The 11,257-nt window shown below is 42.3% G+C and overlaps 1 protein-coding gene across 1 annotated transcript in view; it reads right to left on the bottom strand.

Annotated features, from left to right (window-relative positions):
- Window positions 1-11,257, bottom strand: part of Nell1 (neural EGFL like 1) — an 827,697-nt gene that overhangs the window by 763,603 nt on the left and 52,837 nt on the right. The gene's annotated exons all lie outside the window — the stretch shown is intronic.

Raw genomic sequence — 11,257 nt, 5'->3', positions numbered from 1 at the left:
GGGGATATTACTTGGGGAGATTTACAGGATTTGGACTAAAATGGCCAGGAACCTACATGTGAGTTAACTGGAGTGAGTCCTTGTCCACTTGGACCCAGATCTACTCTGCTACTCTAGGTCTAACTGGTAAGGACCTCTGGATCCCTCAAGGTGTGACTCTCTGGAATCATCAGGCATAGCTTCCTGGACACATATGATGAGTTGTAGGAGCTCTGTCAACCCTGACAATGGTGGTCTGGTTTCCAGAAGCTTCCAGACTAGCCAGAGTAGAGTAGAGAGAACAACACCTCCAAAGGTGGATGAAGTTATGGGACTGAACAGCAAAGACCCTCAGGAGGGACCCAGGAAGAACACAGGAAATTGGAGGCCTTGCTTTGGCAGAAAGGAACACAATAAATGTGTTTATCAGTGTTGTGGCTTTGTTGTTATTTAAGGTTCTTCGACCTCACTAACACGTTGGAATCACCTAAAAACAAGCCATTTGCTGCATCAGAAGGCAACATCTGGATGTGAAGGTATTTCAGTGAGTCCACCCAATAATACTGAGGGTGCTCTACACACCTGAGACTCCTGGGCAGCCCTCCCTTGTACGTGAGTGCTGAACCAGGGCTCTGTAGAAAACTACAAGAAGGAAACACTGGAACGTGCTCAGATCTTAAGTGTGAGGTTCCTAAAGGGAGAAAGGTAGGTGTGAGAGATGAGCTTAAAGGCATAGAAGGGAAGACAAACACTTAGGGCAAGAAGAAGAAATAAGAGGAAGAAGGCAGGTTCTGTCAGGCCGTTCCACAGCTGATACCCAGTGTGCCACTGACCAGCTGTATAACTTTCCTGAGCCCCAACTTCTCCATCTGTAAAAGATGAGATATTTCCCTTGTCTCTATGACCAAATACCTAGTAAGAAAGGGCCTAAGGATTTGTTCAGTTGCATGGAAGAAGGCATGTCCACAAAGGGAACTTCCCAAAGCAGCTCCACTACCCAAGGACCAAGAGTCTCAAACACATGAGTCTAAGTGAGACATTTACAATCAAACCACAATGGAAACCCAATCTCCTCACCTCACAGATTAACACTGCACAAGGTAAACTCAACAGAAACATTTTTCTTCACAGCTTTCTTTTTCTCCCAACCCACAGAATTTCCATTCGTTCTGAGGTGGTGGCTTTGAAAATCGGACCAAATAGCACCGTGTATTACTGATAGAGAGGAGTCCAAAGCAATCACGCTCAACTTGTGTGATTTTTGCCCACCAGGACCATTTGTCATCGTTTGGGAACATTTTTGAGATCATCACCTTGGAAGGTTACTAGTATCTAGGACATAGATGTTAAGGACACTGTTAATCATCCTTTAACACTTAGGACATTCCTCGCCACCACAAAGATTTACCCTGTCCCAAAGGTCAAGAGTGCTGAAACTGAGAAAGTTAGCCTTAGGCAGCCTCTAGTAACCTCCCAAAGTCAGAAACTCTCTCTATGGCACTCTAAAAGATTGTCTTCCTGGCTTTTGTTTGAACATTATCAGAAACAGGCACTCAGCACCTGCCTCTCTTTGCCTCTTCATTATTGATCAGTTCTCACTCAAGACATTTCTGCTCTGATTAAATCAAAGTGAAGGACTCTTAGCTATTGTCTGGTATTTTGCCCTCTCCCTCTCTGCAGAGTAGATCTAACTATCCAGTATGCAATGTGTCAAAGATCTGTAAGTGTGCAAGGCTCTGGCATTAACCAAGACAAGTGGGCAGTGTTCCTGCCCTGGGGAAGTTTTCCCTGAAAGGGATGGAGGTGAAACAAAACGCAAAATAAAGCAGAGCAAAATCGATTAAATAGAATCTCAGCGTATATGCTATATCCACCAGGAGAAAGAACCACATGATCTTGACCAGGATAGATAAAGAAAAGGCAGAGGATGTGTGAAGAACAATCAAAGGGGATGAAGCACAGTCACAGACATGTCTGCACGACAAAGCATCAAGCAGAAACAGGTACCATAAAAGTGAGGCATCCCCAGGAACCTGATATGATAGGGATGATGGGAAAAAGATGGAGGGGGACAGAGTCATGGGAAGTCTCAAGTGACTCGCTAAGGTGTGTGGATCCCTCCAGCCACAACCTACTTGAGATAACAACATGACAAGCTCAATGGAAGGCCAGGGCTGGCTACAGTGTAAAGTATAGACTGGAAAAGGAAGCTTAGAGATGAGATGAGGGAATGAGAGTAAAGGATTGTCTGGGGTTGAGGAAGGAGATGGATGGGTACATGAAAGGGGCACATCCCTCCAAACTCAAATATCCAAGCCTCCAATGCAGGGAGTTGGGATATGGGATCTTTAGTTGGTCATTGGTTTTAAATGGGATCCATAGGGCCCCCAATGGAGGAGCTAGAGAAAGTACCCAAGGAGCTGAAGGGATCTGTAACCCTATAGGAGGAACAACATTATGAACTAACCAGTACCCCCAGAGCTTGAGTCTCTAGCTGCATATGTAGCAGAAGATGGCCTAGTCAGCCATCATTGGGAAGAGAGGCCCCTTGGTCTTGCAAACTTTATATGCCCCAGTACAGGGGAACACCAGAGCCAAGAAGTGGGAGTGGGTGGGTAGGGGAGCAGGGTGGGGGGAGGGTATGGGGGACTTTCAGGATAGCATTTGAAATGTAAATAAAGAAAACGCCTAATAAAAAATTGGAAAAAGTTAAAAAAAAAAAAAGTGGGATCATGAGGATGCGAGACTCTTGACAAGATTGGTGCCACTAAGAAGGTATCACAGGAGTCTAGAGAGATTGCTTAGAGTTTACAAGCATTAGACGCTCTTCCAGAGGACCCCGTTAAATCCCTAGCTCCAACATGACAGCACATAACTATCTGTAACTCCAGTTCTGAGGGATCTGAAATGTTCTTCTGGACTCTGAGAGGACAGAAATATACATCCAGACAAAACACTCATATACATTTAAAAAAATAAAGAAAAAGGAAGATACCAGAGATCACCTATAGAGTGTGGGTGAGGGGTTACTAACAGGAGTCTCTTGACCTAAAGCAGCCAATAGGGGAAGGTTTAATCTCAACAGGGATGAAGGCTCCTCCATTGCTACATAGATGGAGGCCCTGTCAGACAACCTTCCCAACCCATGAATTCTAGCGCTTTCAGAGATCCTGAGGCTGCATACAACTAGAGCAAAGATGATCAGCTGGAAACTTGAGTGAGGATCTACTGACCTTCTCTATCCCTTCCTTTCATGACAGAATGTCAACAGCCCACAGTCCTAATCATGGCTGACACTTGGAAGCAGGCACAGCTGATTTAATGAAGGTGGCAACTCCTTTGCTCAGTGTACCGCCTCGGATCACACAGTCTCCATTAGACATTGCAGGGCTATGGAATATAAAATTGGGGATCACAGTAAGGCCTCTGGGTCAGGCTTCTGTATGTTCAGAGATGGGAAAAAAAAACAATACTGAAAGGATCCTTCAGAATAATGAATACTACTGGAGATCTTGACAATAGTTGTACAAAACTGGGAATGCCCCTGAACCATCTGTTTCAGTGACTAAAGTACTGTGTTATATATGTATTTTAGTACAATTTAAAAATACTGGGTAGGAAGTTAGGTGAATTCCAGAAGAGAGAAAGGAAAGGTGGGGAAGGAAGGAGTTCCAGATGAAAAACTAGAATAAAAAGAGGGTTATCCTTCTCCAACAGGGATCCCTAACACCACTTCGTGCAAACTGTTTCTCCTCCAAGCCCTCTTAGTTTCTCCTACAAACCAAACTGGTGTTTATTCAGCCCAGCACTCTGGGATTGATCCATTGTATGAACAGTCACAGTATAGTGGAGCCCTTAGAACTGACCTCACGCTCCACACTGACATGGGGAGACTTCACTGCATGATGGCTCAGAGCCAAAGCCATTTATCCTCACCCTTCAGAGGTCATGTGCCCAGACATAATTTTGGTGGCCACCTGTGGTGGATGGTTCTGGCACACGGTGAGCAACGTCCACAGCTACTGGTGACACTGAGATCACAAGAAGGCCCCTAAGAAGTAAGAGTGACCTGGTCCAGAATGCCAATAACCCTGCTGAAGTTCAACTATTGCCTCCCTTCATCTCCCAGGATCTTGGCATTATGTCCTGATTAAGGAAGCCCACACTGATGATGTTGGCTCTTCTGAGATATCCTGAACTTGAGTTGATTAAACCTTAAGGTATTTTTCACATGAATTGCTCTCAAGACAGTCTTGTTCTTGTATAGGCTAGGCTGTAGTCATAAGGAAGAGATGAGGGCTAATCCCTGGAATTCCTTCCTGTCAGGAGGTTCCTGGGTCCAGCATGTGGACCCTCTTAAAAGCCTGATTCTGATGTTCTTTAAGGAGTCTGTGGAAGAATAGATCCCCACACACAATTTCTCACCACTTCAGAAATAGCTGCAGACAGCATCAGCCTTGAAGGGGAATGCCTTTGGCTTGCAGTATCATTCCCTGCCTGCCTCAGTCAAAATCATGAGGGTTTTTGAGCACTCCCAACAAGGGGAGCCTTTAGGTAAATGTCCAGCGTCCTTCATGCATACTGCAGGTGCCTGGCCTTTCCCCTGCCCTCTAGAGGAAGAGAGTGGAAATAGCTCAGGTGTGTCAGACCCAACAAAGTGTGCATTTATGACTTGGGTAAGTGTTTTCAGCCACTCTTGGTATAATGGGAAAGAATGACAACAAATCATGAAGAGGATCATTCTTCTATAACTCTCAGCAGAGCCATAGAATCCCTGAGCCTTCCAAGAAGTCTGGAAAGCAATCAAGTCCACAGGCTGTCATCAAGGTTCCAGGCTAGGATGCACTGTCAAGCACAGATCTCTAAAGTAACAAATGTACACCGAGGAAATTACAGAAATTAGATTCACTGTAATTTTGAAAAATGGTATTGTTGCAATTGTTTGTGCAATATCTGCTATGTTATTTTATAATGTCAGTGTAAGACAGCCAATTATCCCTTCTTGGGAAGAGCTGTCTTCCTGTGTGACTTTTCTCGGCCTTCTTCTCTTGTGAAAACAGATCTATGTTACCACAGTAAAATGTTGGTTAAATGAATAGATGGCAGTTCTCATAATATTTGTATATTTCCAAATCAAAAAAATAAAAAGTTACAGATTATATGTTACTCCTACTATTTTTTCTATAAGTTAGCTAAGCTGAGAAATCCAACATTTCAGGGGCAGTTCATCTAAAACGCTTATATCTGCTATATACAGATTCGTCCAAGTTGGTATTTCGTCCAAGAAATACCAGCCTAAAGTGGATTATTTACAAAACCAAAGAGCATGCCCTTGGGGACCATCTTCCAGGCCAGCATCAATTCATGAGTCAACACTCATAAGGTATATTTGCTCAGCCCACTATAAATCCAATGAACTAGACTATCAACAAGCAGTCACTTAACAATCTTACACAAAGAGCACTCTCACAGAGACTGCTAAAGGCCAGCCCCACTGAACTGAAGAATATTTCTCTACCTACCAGCGGATGAACTGGCCAAGAACCTGGAGGTGCATGGATGGTTGTTTTCCAGTGTGCGGGGGTTTGTCTTGTCCTGTTCCCATCTTGCTTACTTTGCATCCCCTCTCCTTGTGTGAGCTACAGGGTGGTTTCTCACCCCCCCCCCAGTGCTGACTCTACCCCACCTGGTAGAGATTGAACCAGGTCCAGCCAATCTGCATCATTTACTCATCAGAAAGCTTCGCAGTACTGACTTAGGGCTGGATAGGTACTGTTGATGGGCCAATGAGACGTAGCTTCACATTTCTGTTCAAGGCTAGCGATTGAGCCTTACACATGCAGATCACATGCAGACCACCTGCAGACCGCATGCTCTACCACTGCTATCATCCTCAGTGTCAAAACTGTTGTTTTACTTGGTGATGGAAAGGGGGGAGGCATCTTTTGACTGGAGTTTCTGACAGAAAACAGTAAAACCACTCCAGGTTGCTCCCAGAAGCACCACAGCCCTAAGTTTGAACAGTCCCAACACAGCACAGCAAGAGACATCTAAACTCACAAAAAGATGGGCAGACAAAACAAGTATGACTAGTGTAGTCCCTCGGAGATCAATCAGACCTGATTCCACCTTCCAGGGTCCAAGAGGCCATGACAGAAGATGAATTTGAGGGTTTTCTTAGACCAGATCAAGAGTCAATAATTCCTGTTTGATTATTTACATCTGTTAAATTAAATATATATATATATATATATATATATATATATATATATATATATAATTCTTTCCAAGAGGAGATTTATAAGCCTGTGGGGCTCTGCTTTCCAGAATGCACACAATTTCTATTTTTTAAAAAAGGCTTCTGATGGGGCTAGAGAGCAGCCGGCTCTGTGGCTAGAGGACTATCACAGGACCCAGGTTTATTCCCAGTAATCATATGGTGATTCATAGCTGTCTGTCACTCCAGTCTCAGGGAAGCCAAGACTTTCTGGCCTCCACAGACAGTGAGCATGCCTGCTGATACTCAGACAAACATGCAGACAAAACATGCGTACTCATTAAAGTGATTGTTTTTATTACAACTTCTTTTAAAAGCCAGTTTTAACCACCATCTTTATCAGAATACTGTCATTTTGGGTTTTGTCCTTGAACATTTCGTGCTAGCGAGGTGGCTGTTCTCAAAACTGACTGTCTCGGGGGTATCACCCGGCCTTCTCAATAGATGTAGAAAAAGTGCTCAATAAAATGATCATTTGTAATATTTTTTAAGCACAACTCTCAGCAAATGCAGACAACTTTTCACACTAACAGAACAAATCAATAACAGACCTTGACAATAGCATCATAATAATGAAGCATTGGATGCTTTCCCACTAGAATTGGAACAAGAATGTTGAGCCCTGCGCTAGACACCATGATCATTGCAATAAAGCAAGAAAAGAAATAAATACAAACTACTGAAAAGACCAAGGTAAGATGTCATCATTCAGAGATGACACACTTGCCAATAAAAGGTGTCTTAGAGATTCTGATCACAAAGAGCTCTTAGGGCAAATAAACAGACTTAACAAGGCTTATAAAACAAATGGTCAATATATGCAAATCAGTTCTAATCTAATAAAATAGTAATGATTAAAAATGAAAATTAAGTATAATACCATTATGTATAATGGTATAGATGTATATATAATATGCATTAACATAAGGTTTAATATGAAAGAATAAATCTGGGTAAAAATGAATGTCTGGTTCAGTGGCAGGAAGATTGCCTAGGTTACAAGAGGAACTGCTTTTTAGCCACAGGAGAATGATAATGATGATGATGATGATATGATAATGATGATATTAAACCCATGTCCCTTCATGCTAAAAGCTACAAAAAATTATAAACATTTTGAAACCTAAATCAATGGAAAGATATATACTGTTAAAACCTAGGACATGAAAAAAATGGTATGTTCACATTGAAATGAGATTGAAGTTGGAGTTTATTTTTAAAAATACACATCTTCAGCTGGAGAGATGGCTAAGAGTACTCATTGCTGTTGCAAGGGATCTGGGCTCAGCTCCCAGCACCCACATGGTAGATCACAATCCTCTTTGTAACTGGGGTCCTAGGGGGATCTGGTGCCCTCTTTTGGCCCCTTGTGGCATTGCATACATGTGGTGCACACACATACATGAAGGCAAACTCCCAAACACAGAGATTTGATGGACTCATAGGTTGACACGTAGATTTGATGGACTCAAAAATAATTCCTTGCAGAATTTTTCTGAAGACATTTTCAACTAATTCTAACATTACAATTAAAATACAAAGGCTCCAGCATAAGCAATCAATCACAAACACCAAGAACAGAGTTGACTTTCTTCTACTGCCTGATTTCAAGACTTTCCTAACACTGCAAAAACTGACAGTGTAAGAGAATATGAAGAAAGATATGGCTCATTGAACAGAATGGAGAACACAAGGATGGGCTCAGATATATCACATTCAAATGAATGTTGACAAAGTCACCAAGTCAATGAAGTAGAATGAGGGAGATCTGTACTTTTTTAAAGATTTGTTTATTTCAATCTCATGTGTTTGGAAGTGTATGTGCACCACATGCATGTAATTCCTTCAGAGGCCAAAAGAGGGCACCAGATTCCCCATAGAGCCCAAGTTACAGTTGACTGTGACCTGCCATGTGGGTGCTGGGAGCTGAATCCATCTTCTGCAAGAGCAATAAGTGCTTTTAACCATCCCTCCAGCTGGGGATCTGTCTTTCTAAAAATAAATTTCAACTTCATTCTCCCACCACACAAGAGAATTAATTCAAGATGCATCAAAGAACAAACATAAAAGCTGGAAACATAAATTTCTAGGAGATAGTATTTCTTCAAGTTTAGAATAAGCAATGATTTATTTTTAAATACAAAAAGCTAACTACAAAAGAAAATAATACATTGGGCTTCATCGACATTCAAATTTTCTCCTCATGAAAAGCACCAGCAAGAATATGAATGAATCCGTGAATTGCACATGCAATAAGTCTTTCTGACAAAATGAAGCCAGAATGAAAAAAAAAAAATCACCCCTACAACTGAGTGACTTAAAAATAATAACATTAGGACCTGCTGGATGGCTCATCAGGAAAAGATACTCATCACCAAGTGTGATGGCTAGAGTCTGATTCCCAGTCACCCCTACATGCACACCATGGCATGCTCACACACATACATATGCACACAAATAGAATAAATAAACATAATGTAACTGTAAAGAATGCAGATAAATAAGCAATTGAACGGACCTCCCACAAAGATACAGGAATAAAGGGGAACACACAAAGAAGAGATGCAAAAATGCCAGCGGAGAAATGCTGTCTACAACTCAGTGATTCAACCACATCCATACTGAATGATGGTCAAAAGCTAAGAGTGTCGAGTGTCGGCAGGGACGGAGGAGAACTGGCACCCTGACACGTTGCAGTAGGGTGGTTCTAGCCACCCTCCAACCCATCATCTCTCTTTTTTTTTTTTTTCCCCTAGATACTCACTTTCTACATCTGCACAGAGGAAGACGGATGGAGAATACAAATGAACCGCCAGCAGCAGAAAGCATGTAAGAAAACACCTAGGAACAACGTGCTAAGCAAAATTGGAAGCAGATACAAGAATAGAATGAGTAGCACAGTCCTCACCGGAAGTCCAAGTCTAGGGAAAGGACGTAAGGGAAAGACTTGTTCGTAGGTAAAGGCTTTATACCCACATATAAAAACTCACCAATCCAGACAGGTAGCATCTAGTTATTTTATTGGGTTTTAATTACCCTTCATTTTTCACATGCCTTTATATTTAGCTGCATGAGCATTCATTTACATGCATGATTTTGCCTACATGTTTGTGCACCACATGTCTATAAAGCCTACAGGGGCCAGAAGGGGGTATCAGATTCCCTGTAACTGGAGCTACAGGCAGTTGTGAGCTACTACATCGATGCTAGGAACCAAACCCGAGCCTTCTATAAGACTAGCAAGTGCTTATAACCTCTGGGCCATCACCACTCTAGCCCCTACCCCTTCATTATAGAGGAAAACAATGAAAGCAATGTAGAATAATGAATTTTCTTTGCTTCTTTCCCGAAGATGGTAGAAATGTCTTGCCCACCACAATTTAAGCTGTGAGGTTGCACAGCTTCTCCTATGCCCACTCCCAATGCCAACAATACTGTAGGAACTCCTCCTGAGACGAGAACAACTATCCATTCACCCCAGATATGGCACCAAAAGCAAACCGAAGTAACAGTGGTATTCCAGGCTAGTTTGTTTCACCAGTACATTTATTTAGAGTGACTTCCAAATGGGCAGCTTAGGAGTGACTACACCATTGAAGAAAAGTTCTTTCTCCCAGAAATTTGTAACTGCCTACATAACCTCAAGGAAGAGGAGAGTCCTATGCGTCTCCCTCCTCCGTGATGGAGTGTTGATGGGCTCAACCATGTTTGGGTCTAGTGCAGATAATCATAGTGCTGAGCGTTCCAGATGTCAATTACACCATACGCAGAGAACAGTGTTCCCCAACAACAAGTAACTGTCACTCTCCAAGGTCAGATAACCCTGGAGTAGCCCATTAATGGTGATTATTTCATCTCTGTCTCTTTCATAAGCTTATAATGATCATGAGTATAGAAACTGTTATCTCTTGTTTCCCGTTAAAACCCTATAGCCTACCACAATCCCTGGGGCATAATTAGCCCCTCAGTATATAGAAATCAAGAAAAAGATGAATGTACAGTGGAAAAGAGAAGAAGCATGGATGGATGGGTGGACGGATGGATGGATGGATGGGCAGAGGAGGCAGACATGGATGGGGAATGAATGGACATATGAGGCATGAGTGGACAGATGGCAGGACTATATTATACTAAGTAATTACTTGGTCCAACCCTTTCAGTGAGGGGAGGGCACTCAGGAAGATAAAATCAAACAGTCAGTAGCAGAACTCAGACTAGAACACAAGTTTCTCAGAATGTCCTTCAATGCTAGTTTCACCTTAATGCAACTATGGTATGTTTAGTCGGAATAGAAGAAAGCTGGCAACTGCATTCTTTTCATGATTCCCCTGCTCATAGCAAAGCATACACAAAAGTAGTGTTTCCCCCTCTGCTTCTACTGCTTCACACTAGTGTTGACACATGACATCTAGAAATGTGGGTGCCATCATCTTATATGTGTGATAAAGACCAAACAAAGTACTGAGAAGATAAAACACAAAGATGTTGGAGGCTTGACTTTTGGTGACACCATTGAGCTTATATTAAATGGACTAGCCTATAGCTTCTCTTTTGAATTCTTTGTTGCATAGGATAAAGGATAAATCTTATTGCTGAAGCTATTTAAGGGTTAACAGTCATTCTAAAGGCAGAACATGCACAATTGATCCAAGAGACTCAAGGAAATATAAGACATTGAAGGAGCAAGAGGAGCACCAATGTGTTTGAGTCACAAGGAGCAAAGAGGTGTTAAGACCCAGTGGGAGACATAGGAACCATACCACAAAGATAATCTGTGACTTATGACTTTCTCTGTAGGGAAATAGGAAGTCACTTGGAGACACTGAGTATTCTAATTTCACTGAAGATGAGCAGAAAAGCGAACCGTGAAGGTTCTGGAGCCGAAGCACCTTGCTGGAGATTAACTGTATGAACAAACACACCCTACTTTGGCTATGGCAAGAGTAAGAGGAAAAACTGAGTAGTGACCTAACCAAGTAGAACTGTGAGCATAAATTCTGC

Source organism: Mus pahari, chromosome 1 (genome assembly GCF_900095145.1).
Source record: "Mus pahari chromosome 1, PAHARI_EIJ_v1.1, whole genome shotgun sequence".
NCBI classification, from domain to species: domain Eukaryota; kingdom Metazoa; phylum Chordata; class Mammalia; order Rodentia; family Muridae; genus Mus; species Mus pahari.
The sequence above is the reverse complement of the archived record's forward strand: the minus strand, read 5'-3'. Positions and strand labels throughout refer to the sequence as shown.